Genomic DNA, 18,840 nt, shown 5'->3' with positions numbered 1-18,840 from the left:
TTGAAATTAAGCTGTATCCACCAACTTTTAAAATATGAAAACTGTTCATAATTCGTAAATGTGCATCAATTTATGTATCCGAAAACTCATTTTATAGGGGCTTTACATTCGTTCTCATCAGTCGCGTGTTGGTTTTTACATATTTACCATTTAATTCTTCCGTAGTAAAACATCGTCTTTAGTGAGTTTTGTTCATGTTTCAAGCTTGATAATGCATATTTCCAGGTAGGGCTGATCCAATACCCATAACGATACAATTTCAACCGATACCGATTACAACCGATACCGATTTAAACCGAAACCGCTTTTAAAGATACCGGTATTAACTGATACCGATAGAACCAATACCGATACCGGTGATTGAAAATTGTAACAATTAAAAGTTGTACAAAATATTGATTAATATTAGTGTGCGAGCATTCCACACCTATTGTAAGCATTAATTTACCAGAGTTTGGCCTTAAAATATTGAAAAATTACATCATAATTTTAAAAACTACCTGTTATGTAATCACAAAATGAATCTTTTTTCACGTAATATTGGTACAAAACCAATGGAAACTTCGTATTCTGCATAACTTCCAGGATAATTAGACTACGCCTATTTTGCATAATACAGCCTGAAAATGCATTGTTTCGATACTTTGGCTCTTTGCACTGTAAGAAGGTAATCTCTTGTTTTGTATCGCTTCAACAATTCCAGCTATCTTCGTCGTGATTAGTTTCAAGAGACAGAAAAGTGACGCATACTAAGAGAAATATCATGTCATATGTCTACGATAGAGCAATTTTGAACTTAGGGTTAAGCGGGGAACACCAGAGGCATTGTACGATTTAACGGGGGGGGGGGGGGTGGAGGGGATTTCACCCTCTTAAAAAAATTATCCCCGGAAAAAGAAAGTTTTTTTTTATCCCAGGGATGTTGTTTTTGTTTTTATCTCCCTCAAATAATATTAGATTGAAAGCATACAGTATATCATTTCCTAACCATGTAACAAACAAAATCGAAAAGTCATTCGTGCTCATTAATGGTCTAGCCATCAAAGATTTCCCTGCGGAAAAGTACACCATCCTGCAACTGACCAACCTCACCAAGAAGATAGGCTGTTTTCATGGCACAGTACTAATATTTTACATGTGTTAAAGCAGATTGACATTAGGTTTAAACTTGAAAAAAAAATGTCAAGTTTTCAGTGTTACTAGTTCAAAAGCTCATTTTGTGTATTTTTTCAATGTAACTATAATAATAATAACAACCCGTAGCGCAACAGTCCGTGGGGGCCAGGGCTTGCCTACTGACTACAAGCCTGACGCCCACCTGCCGAGGTGGGAGATCATACAACCAGTTATGGGGTGACGTGTGGTCAGCACCCTAGTCGTTGTTGTAGGTTTCCGGGTGCTCCCCAATTTCCATACGGTGGTGGGTGGCCACTGGTCCCATACACAGGCCGAAATCTCAGGAGAAAAGCTGTTACGCTTCCCCCAGGAGACTCGCGTCCCGTAGCCAGAGCCCAAAGCAATACCGCACAGCCACGGTGCGGGATAGAATGTAACTACTGTTCCTAAATTACGCGTAAATATTATCAAAAGATTTAATGACCTAGGTTTAGAAGCAATGTTCTAAGGTGCTTAGAACCGCAAGGCAATAGTTTATTTAATAGTTACTTACTGGTAACATATAGGGCTACAAATTTGCATACCCAAAAAACTTACCTCCCGAAATGAAATTACCATGGAGCTAAGAAGGGGGAGGAGCAAGCATCGCGCGATTTTTCTGAAGCCGGGTCACGTGACAGAACCGGAGAAGAAAGAACAAAACATTCGAAGACGCCGTAAGAAAGCATGTAATGTTGTGTACTTTTGAATAAGATTTAGGAAGCAATGGTGCCTGCCCAACACACAGCTGTACTAGCAGAAGCGACAGGAAACCTGAAGGAATAATATTCCATATGCAAATAAAGCTAGTTATAGTTTGTTTTGTAGTATTTAAGTGTAAAGTAAACCTCGAGTTTGCGTTTGTAGTTGAAGCCTACTTCCATGCTCCTTCCAGCCCGAGTGAGCTTGCAGCAGCCGATGCGATGTTCTTCTGTCTGTGAAGTCATTGGTTGAAGTAGATGCGGCCATCTTACGCCGACAAACTTAAGCTCCACCCACTGGCTTCAAAACGAAAGCAAGGAGTCATACGAGACTTTTTTTTTTTGTTGTTGTTGTTGTTGTTGTGAAAATCCTCCTCAATATCAACTTTGTCATTAGTTCAAGTCTATTCAATCTGGCCTACAGCGTCCGAAGTCTCGGTGCCAATACAGTTATTGCACGTGTAAAATTATAGCAACAGGCTTGAGCTACGATACGATGTGATTCTGTGAACTTGTTTAGATAGCGCTCTTTCCTCTTTGCGCACGCATGACGTCATCGTCGTCAAATGTGCTCTGCGAATAAAAAAGGTGAAACATTTGCTTTGTAACGGAAGCACGCAATACAGGTGGATTGTTGATGGCGAAAGTGATATGCTAAAACATGGGAGCAACGGGAAAAAAAACAGCTCTGACGTATCTTTCGACCTTTCAGTGAATTTCTTGCACGTGTAAGTGTCAGCAAATGCATGTTGAGTATGAATTGTTTCCAAAAAAGCTACGTTATTTGAACCCTGCGTAAAATAAAGCGAATGAAAGTGATGGACAATTTGCCACGTGTGCACTTTACTAGTATTGCTCGGCAAATTGTCCATGATTATTTTCATTATTTCTTCTCTTACATCTCATGTGTCTTTAAGCGCTGGATTTTTATGTATGCTGGTGCAGAAGTTGTCAACAGCTTGTTTTGAGTTTTCTTTTAACTCTCGAAGCTCTTATTGGGTCAAATAAAGTGTCCGAACATGGTGATGGACAATTTGCAAGGTAATACTCATGGATCCCACTGTACAGTGGGATCCATAAGTATTATCAAGCAAATTGTCCATCACCACGTTTATTCCCTTTGTTTTATGCAATGAGAGTTTCAAGAACTGACACAAAATACCAAACAATCTGCTTACAACCTCTGAACCAGTATACGTAAAAATACAGTCCTTAAAAATACGTAGGATGAAGATAAGAACCAACGAAAATAGTCATGGACAATTTGCTGAGCAATACTTATGGATCCCACTGTACATTCCATTCTATGGATATCTCTTCAGGAATTTAAATAACCAGAAAACAACCTTTTCTGTAGAACAATAAATACACATTATCGCTTGTGAGTACTTGAACCACAGAACTACAATCTTTATGGGACAGGCCTTGCCCCAATTCGCTTGAACGACAGGTAACCGTTGTATAGCTAGTTGTCTTCAGGTTTACACACAATATAATATTTGCCCAAGGCCATCATAAGATTCAGGAATTTGTAGCATTCAGCAGGAATTCGGCATTTGTTGATTTTTTTTTTAAAACTGGAGGAAGCTTATTATAAGTGTGCGGATGGGGAGATTTTTGAATGGATGTTATCACTCACGTAAAACGCTGTTGCCATTGTAATCAAGGGGCCCCAGGCTCGATCCTCCGGGGAGACTCATTGCACAGTGTCTAAGATCCCACTAGGTCTACACTCTGCCCCAGCCATCTCCTGCGCAGGCGAACGAAAACAAGTTTCTGCGCAAGTAGTGACGCATAGATCCACCAATGAACACGTGGGAGGGGGAAACGACTGCAGTTACCAGCCTTCGCAGCAGAGCTAGCGTACTGCTTCGCTCTGCCCACTCGATTTCCCCCTTCCCTTCTCTGCTGCCATGCGCGGCCTTGCTCCAGAGATAGTTGAAACAGGGTATAGTCTCAATTAGCCTATGTATGCATAAAGTGGACTTAAAATTAAAGTTGTAATTTTCAACGTAAACTCAAGCTTTTACAAATGAACCCAGACCTGGAGGCGGGTTTCCTTAATACAGCGGTATTTTTCAGAAGCTTTACAGTACGAAATAAAGTTGGATACGGCTGTGTAACACACTTGTTCCCACGTACACCCAGCGGCGAAAGAAACAGTAGGTGAATTGTCCACCACCATTTTCATTCGGTCTGAATTACACAATGTGATGACTAGGGCTCGGAAGTTGAAGACCTATAAATTGCCAAAAAAAAAACTATGAAAAGACCTAAAAACGAAAAAAAAAAGACGTATAAATGTGATCCGAATTAATTAATAACTTCAGTTTTAATTACATATTTAATGAATAAAAAAATAAAAAATTCTGGTGGTATAGAACACACAGTACGAAAAAACTGAAAGCTTCAAAACAAGAGAAAGTTGCCACTTACAGCGCGACCTTCCAGACAAGTTATACCTGCTTCAGTCGTCCAAAAATGATTTTCTCTCGTTTCAGGGATGGTTAATATATATATATATATATATATATATATATATATATATATATATATATATATATATATATTTATTATTTATTTCTTTACTACAGAAAGGATGTTTAAGAGGTGATGAACTGATGATTCGAATTGAGAATGGGCAGTAAAAACGTAGTCGAAAGAAGGTGAAGTTGCAAAAAAAAGCAGTTAAGACCTTAAAAAAGGCTAGAAAAGGACCAATAAGCCAAAAACCGCCGAAAAAGGCAAAAAAGGACAAATAAAACCCACCTTTTTCTGACCTACAATGACCCAAAATGAACATATATCATGTTGGGCCTCGTCTTCGGACACTAGGAGAAAAAATGATTTTTCCTCAACTTCCGAGACCTAGTGTTGACAATGAATTGAAATAATGACTTCAATAAGCAAAGAACAATACCTGGTTCGAACGAACATAGTTTCATTCCTTAAAACAACACAGGATGTAGAATAAAAACTGTAATGAAAATAGCGGTGGACAATTTGCCTACTATTATCATTGTAGTTGACTGTACGTAGTATATTTATTTACATTATAATACTTTTCTAACCTACTAATATTGTTCGTAATGCCCCATTTTATCGCAACTTTTCAATGTTCACTTTTATTCATCACACAGAAGACATTAGTTACTATAGTTCACGCGTTCACTTCGTTAACGTGTAAGATCTGAAGCGAGATGCGGCCACGAACGTGGGTGAAGATAAACAGCGGGCGAGTTGTTTCCGTCCAATCACACTCAACCTTCAGCCAATGGGCGCAGCTGTCATTCTGCTCGTCTACTCCACGTGGAGTCCTTGAGCCAATGGGCGCAGCTGTCATTTTGCTCGTCTAGTCCACGTGGAGTCTCAACCGTGCATGTATTGTCGGAGCTAGTGGGCGCGCTCCATCGACTTCAAAGCAAGCCGCTCGTTAACGCAGCTAGCACGTCGACTATACAATAATTAAGAATGAAATTTGGAAGTTCGGTAAAATAGAAATTTTCAAAATTTTGTGATATCGTTTTCACTAAAAAAACTGAAAAGTTTCGATGGTGCGATCAACCTTCCCGCCTTCGTTATTTGCCGTGATCGAAACTCTACTTCGGATCATGCAGATCCTATTGTTCTGTAAGAGTAAATAGAGAATCTTAGATATTACACTTCAGGAAGACGGTTTTGAGCCTAACCGATCCATCGAAACCGCCGGAAACTTGCGTTCGTTGATTACACTGTACACGAAGGCGACAAATCTATGATAATGTCTAAAGCAATTACATTTCTGTTAATACATAGCTACATGCAAAATAACTGAAGAGAAAAAGTGAAACCAGGCCTGCACTTCTACCACTTACTCCAAATCATATAAACTTCGCGAGCAACATCCCCCCCCCCCGTAATATTCGTAGATATCCTTGAAAAATTTTATTTTATTATTAATATTATTATTACTTCTCCTACTTTATAATTCCATATCAACGCTCTGACCTGTCCCATTACAAAAGGTTCTGGTGATACCCGTGCACGGAACATTAAGAAATATCATCAAAGAAGATTTTGAAAGACGGGAGGAGCAGTGGCTTAAATCTGTCGGTGTGAATGAGTTGACTTTGAAAGTGAGAGAGCTGCATACGAGTAGATACGAATTTAGGTAAAAATGGCAAAGTGAAAATGGAAAACGAAAAAAAAATGGCAAAAGGAAAAAAAAATATAACAAATGGGGAAAATGGAAACGGTAAGAATGGCGAGAATAAAAATTGAAAATGCAATATATTCTGATTTTAACTAAAAATTGAGAAATTATGTCTCCTATTTCATCGTTTGAAATTATAATTTAATATAATTTTGTTTAACACTTAATTCGTCTTTGAATGAATACATCGTATTTGATGTTTCCAAAAGTAATTACTATGTCGTTTAATTTCTTTATTCGCCTGTTAATAAAAGGCGACCCTTGTGAATAATTTTGAGAGGTGGCGCAACTGTTTTTCTTCTTTACAATTTGCATATGAAATATTTATCATTTCCTTTTGCGTCATTTTTACTTTCGCCATTTTTACCGGAGACAGTAGATTCTACACCTTGTTGGAAGGTACACCCAACGGCAAAAGTAATAGTAGGCTAATTGTCCATCACCATTTTAATTCAATCTGTTTTCAACAATGTGACGGTCTTGAAATAAAAACGTCAATAAGCAGAGGGCAACATCAACTTGATGTCAACAGAATTCCTAGGGCCATTGAATTTTCGCGACGAGCGAAATCGCGAAATGTAAAAAAAAAAAAAGATTCAATTTTGAACATTCTGCACGTAAATACATCCCCAATGATGAAAATGCATGAGTTTTATTCTCGAAGTAATGCGAAATGTGTGCTTTTCCACGAAAATAACCGTGAAATATCATCAAATTAAGTAGAAAACACGCAAAAACCGGCAATCGAGGTTGCGCGCGCAAACTGTCGATTTGTAACGAAACGTTTGCCTAAAGTTTACTACCACTAGCAGCTGAAGAACGTTTTATCTTCGATCACATCAGGGAAAACAAATATTGGGATTTCCCATGCACATAATCTCAGTTCGAAAACTTCGCTCCCTGTCAAGCTGCATTCCTTTCTTCACCCGAATGTCTACTCAACTTCCAGTTTCATTGAACTTGCTAGCTGTAGCAGCGATAAGATTAGTCTGTTCCCGCACATCAAGGGAAACAATGGTGTCATTGGTGTTCAGTCATGAATGAATTTTGTTTATCATCATGTGATTTTTAACATGTGTTTGTGCATGTGCAGAAGTGATTATTTTATTTGTTGGACAGCAAGGTTATCCTTTAAATACATACAATGAATAAATCACTTGAGATATGCAATTTAGAAATGAAGTGATTTTGTGTTGATGTTTTCTTTTTGGTTGGGCAACTAAGTACTTGTGTATGTGTACAGTATATAAAAATGAAGTAGTTTATCAATTTATAGCTCTTTTGTATGTTGTTTTCTCTCATAATGAAAAAGTGTGTGCATTTTTTTTCACCGCTGGTATATACCGCTGATCTAACATTTTATTTACCGCTCTCCTCAGTTTTTATTTACCATAAATTTGTGTCCCTAAGAATTCCCTTCCCCAAGCAAAACAGGATGTAGAATAAATATAGAATGAAAATGGCGGTGGACAGTTTCAGTTTGCCTAGTATTTTCTTTGCCTTTGACTGTACAAGGTGAAAAGATCTAAAGACAACTTGTCGATCGGTAAATATAGAGCTTCAAAAATGAAACGAAAGAACAAGGAAGTGGAGCTGCATGGACTTCAAATAAATTTGGATGACATAAATTGTTTTTGGCATGTCCAGACGTCCACCCCCCTCAATACCTTAATCAGATGGTGTGAACACGGCTAGCGAATGATATAGCTAGGGATAAAAAAATACAGGACGAACGCTTGTCATGGAATCTGATTTTTAAATTCAGTGCTAAGTATATACATATAAATTTAATATTTCGAGTACGCTTATGGAAATTTCCATTACCTTTTTTTTAAAAAAAGAAAGTAAAGATACAGTTGTGTTTTCTTTTAAATGTTTGTGTATTAGATGAATGTTCTGGAAATTCATTGATGATAATACATTATAGAAAACCTGAACGACTTGTATGACTAGTTGCTACTGTACGAGTGTTGTAAAAACCGACCTCTTTTTGTGTTTTAGAATTTGACATAATCCACTCCACTCTTTCCCAGAGGGGGTGCAAGGTACTTAAAATAAACATGCTCACATAAATTAACCAGTACCGGGCTTTTTAGCTGTTTAGCAGAAAGCTTTTTGATGTTTTAAGTTTTTGAAGGAAGTGTTTTGTGATAGAGAAGGAAAGAAAACCTGACGTAGCAGATTCTCAGGTCACCCACATATTACACTTTGAGCCCTTTAACACGTGTTCTTTCTTGTTTCCCTGTAACCGGTTTTAATTTCTGGGTACTTCCCGAGGTATTTGGGTAACTGAAGGCATTTTGATTTGTCCGTTCTTTCCTTTAAAGCGTAACAACAGCCTTCAGAGTACCGTTGAGCTCAGCCTCTAATGCTGAGCAGATATTGGAAACCGGTTTCTTTATACTTAACGTGATGATAACTCGCTCACTGACAGGTGTTCCACTTAAGACTGAGGATTCCATGTGTTTTCTACTTATTCGTGTTCCCCTGACACTGTCGATGAACTATAATTCGTAATTTTAATCACTTGTCCTTGTAAAAATCATTACCAGGGATCGGATATGTAAATGCATATTTGTGTATGAAGCTGAAATCAGTTATATATTACAGTATCTATTCGCATCATGGCATGCCGACTCGAAAAATTCAGTTTCTACTTTCCATATTTTTACATATATTACGTTTTGGCTCATATTTTACATATTTTAATTATTTTTACATATTATTTCCATATTTCAGGACACATTTCTCAGCATATACACCATATTCGCGCAATAACTACATGTCCCCGTGTGACCGAAGGAGTTGGGTGAATATCTTGCGAATAACTGACAAAGTTCGAAGTGACGTTAAACAAACGAATTGCGTTAATTATAAATTTTCTGTCATCCGAACAAAAATGTTCTTTTCTTTTTTAAATTTTACATTCCCAACTGTTTGCTTTTGCTACTGTAAAACACTTGAAATTCCTGTTCATTTACAATTGTTGTCAACAATAGAGAATGGGTGCTAAAGCATCGGGTCGTGGTTGTTACAAACGTTGGTTTGGCAACGTTGGAAGAGAGTTCCAAATCGAGCAGCCCATTGCTAACTCCACCCTCGCTACTAGTTGCGCGCCCGACAGCAGCGCCAGAAGCAACGGTTTTGTGGCACACGGATGGGATTCACTTCTGGTTTCCCTTCAAGACAGTCACGGTAATCGTTACAATGCCGAGAATGTATTTTATGTAGCTCGTGTATTGTCTTATATTATTAAAAATGTATTTTTGTAGTTTTAAGTCCATATTTAACTCCATATTTTGGTGAAAATAACTAAATATGTATTTACATACTACATATAAACCCGTTGCCTGATCATTACTGTTGCCAGATTTAGGAGAGTTACCTTTTAAAAGTTACACTTATGTGTAGATACTCATCGTGAAAAGTACTATGTTATAGTTGTCACAACTTTAATGAAATGTTTAGAGATGTAACACCTTCGTGTTTGCCATGTTTGTTATTGACCATGGAAACGGACGTTGCTAGGGAATTTAAAGAAATAATATTTTTCGAGTTTTAAAATATGAGCTTCAGATTTTATTATTACAGAGGCAGGGTACAAATTTGCGGTTAATTACGGAAAACAATTATTTTTTCAAAAATTTTTAAAAATATAAAAATGAGTAAATACTGCTTTTCTAATTTGGTGTAGCAATTGAATTTGTTTATATACAACATCCAACTAACTATTTGGAACAGTATTTACCCAGTTCATAATAAAAAAGTAGACAAAAATATTTTGAATGTAAAGTTGCGTTCTGAACTGCCAAAATAAGTGAACGTACTCACCTGTTGCCCTTCCTCCAATACTACATGATTTACAAAGACATTAAGAGCATTGAGCAATCCCGTATGCGCCATATTTCCATGTTACGTCACACTTACTTAGACCCAGGGTTGAAAATGTAGTGTGCAGATAACATAGTAACCCGAGAACGACTTTCCTGCATTAACTAGATGTATTATGTGTCTAGGGTGACCCTTTTTCAATGACAAAATGATTGATTGCAGCTTTTAAGTTGGGTAGAACGCTATATGAGATAAACAGGGTTGGTCAGCAACCCTATTAAGGAGACCACGAACGAAATCGTGAGGCTTTTCCCTCAGAAACAGGAACTCCGCCGTGTCTTCACAGTCGAGAAGAATAGTTACGTAAGAACCATCGTATCATCTGTTCCACGACTCCTATGATCGCTAAGATGTTCTTATCTGTAGGAATTATACAAACTATTTTTGAAAGTGCTGTAGGCAGAGAAAAGGAGGGGAAAATATATGTTTAAAACAAGAAAGTCCATGTTAAGGCGATCTCCAACCCCGGCGAAGGTGTGAGCATTTTCCATGTAAGCTTATGGGGTAACTTTGGTCACGATTATCTCCAGAACCAGTCGACAAAATAATTTCAAATTTTAACTGAACACTGAGAAAGGATGTTTCTAGAGAACCACTGAATGATATTTTCATTTGTTGCATCAACGTCCAGAAAATTAATTAATTCATTTTACTCTTGAAATATCTTACTTTTTTCACTATTTTTGACACGGCAACCCTGCAGGAAGCCCAGTCGGTTCTTCACGGAACCTCGTTCCGCATTAATGAGCCGGGAGGAGAGGGGAGGGAGACCCAAGGAGAGCTCACCAGATGTTTTAGAGCTGCATGAACCTGTTTCGGATATAAATATCCGGGGAGGAAAGCTCTGAAAATTGAGCTGTGTATTTTTAAATTTATAGGGAAATCATTGGAATGGGAATACGGTATATTAATAAATATTCTGGTACACGACACTACACATTTTCTAATTTGTGGGGAGTTCATCCGATTCCGACACCATCTATTAATTGAATTGAACATACCTGTCAACCAGAAAAGAACAAAACGCAGTATAGAATCAAAATTATTAACAGCGTACGGCGGCAAGGAAGGAACCCAAACGAAACGAAATTTAGTGCTCTTTATGCATAAACATAAGATGCTCAGCACGTCCGAGCTTCCCTGCCGTTCCGCTTTAATACATTTATTCATAATTAGAGATCGGATTTTAAAGGGAAGTCCTTTTCTTATTTTTCAACATGGATCATGGAATAAATAACAACAGTGTTGATAATTGTTTTCCACGAACAAGCTTACATGGTTTTGACTTCCTTTTTTACCCCTTTTTCAGCCCATATTCCTCTTTGCCTCCTTGGCTCCTTTATTGACAAGATATCAAATATTTTGTACGACTGTTTCTTCCATGAACAAAACATTCAACAATTGTCTGTTTGGTGCAGTTTAGAGGAAAGTAAGAACAAACGCGTTCTACCTTACCTTCCCTCCATGAGTGTTGGGAGTATGTTGCAGCGATTGTTGCAACAATGCGATCTGGGCTTACGCAGCAACAAACGCATTGTAAGTGGCACGCCTGTTGAGTTGAAAGTGTACTTATCTACTAGATTTAACTTTCATTGTGAAGTTTTTTAAAATAGTTTTAACTTAACTCTCTGACAGTGACGACAGTATTCAGTGTCAATGAAATGACGAAGCCAGGTACAAGTAGTAGCAAGCTATGGAAGCTGTTGTAAGGAAAATTTCATCGAAACGGATGGTAAGATTATTTCTAAAAAGTTTACGAAACAACTCTTATTGACTTAGGTAAGAAACTGTTCACTTCGATAAAAACAGCGTTTGAACACCGTCGCACTTCAAGCTTTTCTTTAGTAGACCGGAAAAGTTTGGAAGAGAACCGCCCCATTGTAGCTATTATGAACAGTGCAAGATGTCACGCGAGACTCTGGGCGCAACATCCGTTGACCTTCATCAGGCGACGCGAGCGCCACCAACTGCGTCGATTCCTGATTGTGTTGTAATTAATTGGGACACGCATTTGTCTTTAGCGATATAATTCTAGGCGTGGGAGTGAGGTCAGCTTCATTAAAATATTTTAGATGTATCGCAGCCGAGAAACAACAGAATCGCGTGAAAATTAAAGAAAAGAGTAGATGTATGTGCGTGTGCGCATTATATACACCTAGGTAGTATATACTACGTACAAGGCCGCTCGCAGGATTTTTTCTCAGAGGGGCAGCAGTGCTTAAAGTGGGGGGAAAAGGTGGGGTGATGCTTTCCCCCAGTTAAAAGAATTAACATAAAGCATCACCAGTTCCAGGATAATTCGCTTGGGCACCCTTCGGCATGTTTTCACGCTACAATTTCAAAATTTAAATTACATGAAGTCTTTCCAGATATCACCTGACCCCCCCTTTGGCCCCCCTCTGCGGGCGCCCTTATACATAGAGAGGGAGGCATCAAGGCGAACAACTTTTCTCGGGCTCCACCAAGACAAGCATTCTTCTGAACTACTACCTCACAAAATTTAGAGCACATAATGAAGACTGTAGCGTTCACTCACGGAGGGAGTGGGTGTTCCCGGTGCGTGCAGGGCATGGTGCTGTTATGTGCCATGCACGGACATTGGAAGCGGGAAGGAGGGGGGGGCAGGGTGTAACATCCTTAAAAATTATTCTGGTATTTGAAAATTTTCGTTGGGGAAAAAATCCAATTACTTCTTTTCAAGCACTGGGAAATTATTTAAATTGAATATAGCTCCCCTCAAGTACCAAGAATTAACCAGAGGAAAAGGTCCTCGATGGCGTAGTGGTAATTTCATCGCCTTGTAATCAAAGGGCCCCAACTTCGATTTCCAATGGAGGCGCATGGCAGTGGTTCGTGTCCCACTTTAAGCTGTAGGTCTAGTTCCGATTAACCTTTCTGCATAAAGTGGTCTTAAAACAGACTGAAACAAAGCAGCAGCAACCTGAGGAAGAATTCCCACAGTCTCGGTATCGCCTCTATTTGACATAGGTATCTCTCGTTCTCGGTCACGTCCCGACAAGTCTCGAAGGGGCTGGTATCGTTCTCGTTTCGATTCACATCGGTACCGTCGCTAGTCACCAAAAACTGATGCCGTTTTCGAGAAGTGTCCACAATGAGATAAAGTTCTCCGACGTTGGATAAAGAAGTGATTCAGAGATGGGTAACCGTAACGTTAAGGGGCGCAAAACATACTTATCTGGGCTACTCTTCCATATTCACAGCGCTGCTTGTTCAGACTTGAAAACTGTAGATCGAGGAATCGCCGACAACATTTCCGGATTTGTGTTACTCGTGTTCAAGTAATTCGAGTTAAACATAGGTATACTCCATCGATCCCAATAGAGTACTGCTTGTGATTGACGGGATGAGTGTATGAAGGCTGAATTTTCTGGAGCATGGGGGCGTCCTTTTTTCTCCGAGGAGAAAGTCGCCCGCATGGATCGGCGATTCACGTTTCATTTTGAACACAAATGGAGTGCTGTAGTTAATGGAATCTGCGATCAACAGAACGAACACTGTGTGTGTAAGGAGGTGGGAGAGAAAGATACAGAGAAAGAGAGAGTAGGAGATGGAGAGACAGAGAAAGAGGGACAGTGAGAGAGATAGGGAGAGAAAGAGATAGGAAAGGGAGAGGCAAAAATAGAGATAGGGAGAGAAAGAGAGGGAGAGAGAAAAAGAGAGAGGGAGAGAGAGAAAGAGAGAGGAGAGAGAGAAAAGAGAGATAGGGAGAGAGAAAGAGAGGGAGATGGAGAAAGAGAGGGAGAGAGAGAGAAAGAGAGAGTGAGAAAAAGAGATAGAAAGGGAGAGGGAGATAGAGAGAGGGAGAGAGGAGGTAGAGAGAGATAGAGAGAGAAAAAAGAGAGAAAGAGAGATAGAGAGAGAGAAAGAGGGAAAGAGATAGGGAGAGAAAGAGAGAGATCGAGCGAGAAACAGAGGAAGAGAGAGAAAGAGAGGGAGAGATATAGAGGGAAAGAGAGAGAGATAGGGAGAGAAAGAGACAACAATAGAGATAGGGAGAGAAAGAAAGAGAGAGGGAGAGGGAAAAGAGAGAGAATGAAAGAGAGAGAGAGAGAGAGAGAGAGAGAGAGAGAGAGAGAGAGAGAGAGAGAGAGAGAGAGAGAGAGAGAGGGTAGAAATAGGGGAGTAACATAACGAAAAATAACACGTTACTTTTTCGATGCTTGCGTTAGTAACATTACATACATTACAAGAGTACTTGTAACGGCACTTCATTACTTTCCGTTACCTTCATAAATTCAGAACCCGAGGTTTTTTTTTTTTTTTTTTTTTTAGGACGAAGCATGGTTTGTTGTGTGTTGTGACTGCCAGGGTCGGCTTAAGGGTCGGGCGACCAGGGTTACTGCCGGAGCGCAGCCCTCATGGGGCAAGAAAATATTATTTCTAATTACATGAGCATGGCTATTTGTTTTTAAAAAGAGTTGGATTTTTGTAGACAAGCATTCATTGAAGTTACTGCTCATTATGTAGGTATTAACAATAAACGCGTTCTAAGAGTAACGTTTTAATCATGTGACTTAAAATTACACTGGATCAGTGCCGTAAAAACTGGTGGTAAAAAAGCCATACGCACCGGGGCCTCGCATCTAGCGTTTTTTTAAGACCGAAAGATCACACGTTTCTATTTTTGCACTACAGTTAAGTAAAAATGGAATTGGAGAAAGCGATAATATCTCACGTCTCACTTAGTAAAACAGGCTTTTAGTAAACGCACATGAGCAGCATGAGGCCGCAAGATAGCGCCTTTGCGTGTCTTGAAGTATAATAATCCTAATATATAAAAATGGATGTATGTGTGTATGTATGTTTGTTCCAGCATAACTCTCGAACGCCTGGAGCGATTTCAACCAAACTTTGAACACGTAACACTTGCAATCTCGAAAGAAATACTGTGGGGGTAAGACACCCCTGGCACCCCTAGGGGTGGGGGTGGGAGGGGATGACATGTAAAAATAATCGAAAACCACCGATGTTAGTGTGGAATCCATACTTTTCGGGGTCTCTGAGATGAATAGTGACACTCCCAATGCCGTTCCACTTCAGGTTCATCACCTATCGGGATGGAGGGTGAGAGCGGGTGAAAATTAAAATGTCAAAAATGACCAAGATTAGTGTCGAATCCATAGCTTTTGGAGTCGCTAAGCTAATTGGTGACATTCACGATGACCAAACTTGGTACACATATGACTTACAATTTGGAATGAAATACTGTGGGGGTAAGACACACATGGCACCCCTGTGGGTGGGGGTGGAAAGGGGGTGACATGTAAAAATAATCGAAAACGACAGATATTAGTGTGGAATCTACAGTTTTCGGGGTCGCTAAGGTGAATATTGACTCTCCCAATGCCGTTCAACTCCAAGATACCCGTGGCATCCCTAGGGGTGGGGGTAGGAAGGGTGTGACATGTAAAAATAATCGAAAACTGCCGATATTAGTGTGGAATCCACAGTTTTCGGGGTCGCCAAAATGAATAGTGACTCTTCAAATGTCGTTCAACTCCAAGGCACCCCTAGGGGTGGGGGTGGGAAGGGGGTGACATGTAAAACGACCGATATTAGTGTGGAATCCATAGTTTTCGGGGTCGCTAAGATGAATAGTGACACTCCCAATGCCGTTTAATTTATTTATTCTCGCTCTTGGAGGCGGAACTAAAAATGTTGTTCATAAATTGTTGTTAAATTTATATTATAGTGAATTTGTAAAATATATTACTTTATATTTTGTATACTGTACTTATGCTTTTAAATAGCTGTAAATAAAGTTACATTTTACGCTATAGTTAGAATTGATTAAACCGCCGGGCAATGCCGGCTAATCAGCTAGTATTATAATAAAATGCGAAATACGCAAAATCAAAAACTTCTATCATAATATCTCCCTATATTAATTTGTCCCCTCCGGTCTGTCCCCGGAACATCAGATGTGCATTTTACCGAGATTTAGTGTGTTTTCTTAACCTGAACACTGGCTTGGAAACACTTTAAGCGTCGTTTTGTATTGATGCATAATTGTGGTAACGTCTTCACAGCGTACATGATGAACCTTCTGGATTTTGAAGTGATGGGAAATTAAAACGAACATACCTGCACATTTTTTGCAAATTTTATTGCAAAGAGCAACTCAAAAAGTTTCCTACAAAAAATTACCACACTTCTATATGAGCACCTTTAGTGACACGAAGAATGTCCAACCGGTATTCTACTTCACGCTGCAACACGTCGTCAGTGATGGGATCAATGGAGGCAACATATTGGTCACTCAAGACATTTACGTTTGACACATTTGTTGAGTAAATTGCGTCCTTAACATAACGGCAGAGGGGTTATATCTGGGCTACGTGGTGGCCAGGAGATATGACCCCCTCGTCCGATCCAACGATCTGGAAAAATGGCGTTCCTCACCCTGGCTTCTTCGACACACTCTCCGTTTCCAGAAAACTTCTGTACCATGCCGTCATGCTCTTGTCAGTTTGCGGAGTTTTGTTAAAGTCACGTCGAAACTTACGCTGCACCGTAGCAATTGGTTTTGACTCAGCAAACCGTACCGCATCGTGTGCTTGCTATTGAGAAGACGCCATTTCCACAAATGCGACGACAGCGCTGCGAAACATGACGCGTGCAAACTAAAAAACAAAACACACACAAACTTGAGCGTATATGGCACCAAATACAAAAGACTGGATTGTGGTAACTTTATTTTCTGATTTTTAACATTGCGTCGAAACCCCGGAGGTTCATCGTGTACACCCTGTACTATCTGTGAAAATGTCATGGAAGGGGAGGGGACAAAATCATGAAATGCACGTACGGCCCCCTAACGTTATTGCTTTGCAAACGTCCACAACAGAGAACGGAGGATTTGATACTTCTGCAAAGAGTTTAATGTATTTATTCAACGAGTCAGTTGTGTAAGAAAAGTAATGGAATGGTAAGACGATACTTTTAGAAGCAAAGTGACGATAACCATAAGATGCTACCTTCTTTTAAGTAACTTGTCCAACTCTGAAAAAGTAAGAATTCTACAGCCACCAGGATCGGCTCAAGATAAAATTTCAACCCGGGCGAGATGGAGTTTGCCCCCCCCCCCATTTCTATTCTAGTTCTCCTATTTTCCACCTTCTTTCAACAATAACATGGATTTACGGTTTTAGTGACGAAAAGAAATAACCTTATTTTTCAAATGTTACTCTTACAGAATGTATACGTAATGAGCAGTAACTTCAATTAATGCTTGTCTGCATAACTCCAACTCTATTTAAAACAAATAGCCATGCTTATGTAATTAGAACTAAGACTTTGGCGCCCCATGAGAGCCCCGGTAGCCCGGTTAAGCCGCCACTGACACTTCTGGGCCGGACACTAACAGAAACTTCCGAACGAAGACCGAGACTTGCTCGACACTGCAGTAAAATAGAATGGTTTGAGTTTGTGTTTTAAGTCCACTTTATGCACAGTAAGGCTAATCGGGACTGAACCTACAGTTTAAAGTGGGATCCGAACACTGCGCAATGTCTCCACCGGGTATCGAACAGTAAAATAGATGTAAAACTAAATTATGAAACATTTCACGTGCATCCAAATTACTTTACACTTTTGCTTATCCAGGAAAAAGAGTGACGTTTTATTCTTTATAGGTAGGCCATATGCTCTCGCCTTGAAACAAGGGGTATCGTGTTCAATTTCAAGTTGAGGCACATGGTGATTATTTTGGATTGCCCCTTAAAAAAGTATGCCCAGTCCCGAGTTGCCTACCTGTCGTCTCTGTACCCGAGCGCCTTAATTGCTGGATTCACGATCTCGCCAGCAAAAGTTCAGGGTTCGAGTCCTGACCGAGAAATAAGTGTCTCGTTCACTCATAAGTGAATGAGACAATGTATATTATTAAAATATCGTGTGTTTTATAATATAAACTTTAATGTAATTTTGCAAACTGCTGCATTAAGGTACAAAGGCTGTTCACGGCAGTATAAAAACGTTTAAATAAGTAAATAAACTGTAGGTCCAGTCCCGATTAGCCTTAAAGTGGATTGATTGAGTTGGTGTCTTAAGTCCACTTTATGCACAGTAAGTATAATCGGTACTGGACCTACAGCTTAAAGTGTGATCCGAACGACTATGTGTGTCCACCTGGTATCGAACCCTGGACCCCTTGATTACAAGGTGACGACGCTACCAGTACACCATCGGGGAGGGCCTGCATAAAGTGGACTTAAAACACCAGCTCAATCAATCATTCTCATCGTCGCAATAATCCTAAAGAGGGAGAAAGGCGACGTAAAAATAAGAAAATTGCCAAATCCAGATTAGCCTATCTGAGCAAAGTTTTTGAAGTTGACCTTGAACGAATGACGAATTGTTTAATATTATCGGAAGGATGCTTAATGCTTACCGAGACGCATTTCCTTCCTTCCTTTGTACCTCACCTCCCCTCCACCTCATGTGTTTTGTTTTTCCCACTTGGTCAGGGCAATGACTGCTTTTGTGCACGCTACTGTGACTCGCAGGAAGCTCTGTTACCAGTTTCTGATACGGGGAGTTCGGGGGACGCTAAGGGATTTACGAGAATCCCCAAATGAAGAAAGAGGCTCTGTTAATGTGAGAAATTTGCGTGTGTTTTGATGACTTTATCCACTGTGCGAATTAAGCTTTTGTGGTTTGGCGAGATGCACGCTCAGTGGCGTTTTTTGGTTATGTAAATTTGAAAATGTTACCAGTCAGTAAACTAAGTACATTGTTCTACTCTACATCTTATGATAACATTTAATACAGTGGCGGCGATTGGGTTCCAAAACTGGGGAGGGGGCAAGAACAGTTTACTTTCCCTTGGTTCATAATTGGGGCTCGAAAGTTGAAGACCTATAAATTGCCAAAAAAACTATA

The 18,840-nt window shown here is 39.6% G+C and overlaps 1 protein-coding gene across 2 annotated transcripts in view; it reads right to left on the bottom strand.

The window, feature by feature from the left end:
- Nucleotides 1–18,840, bottom strand: part of LOC146002529 (G-protein coupled receptor Mth2-like) — a 119,598-nt gene that overhangs the window by 44,388 nt on the left and 56,370 nt on the right. The window lies entirely within an intron of this gene.

The sequence above is a fragment of the Lepisma saccharinum genome, chromosome 18, assembly GCF_977018435.1.
Source record: "Lepisma saccharinum chromosome 18, izLepSacc3.1, whole genome shotgun sequence".
Classification (NCBI taxonomy): domain Eukaryota; kingdom Metazoa; phylum Arthropoda; class Insecta; order Zygentoma; family Lepismatidae; genus Lepisma; species Lepisma saccharinum.
This window is presented reverse-complemented; position numbering and strand designations above follow the sequence as displayed.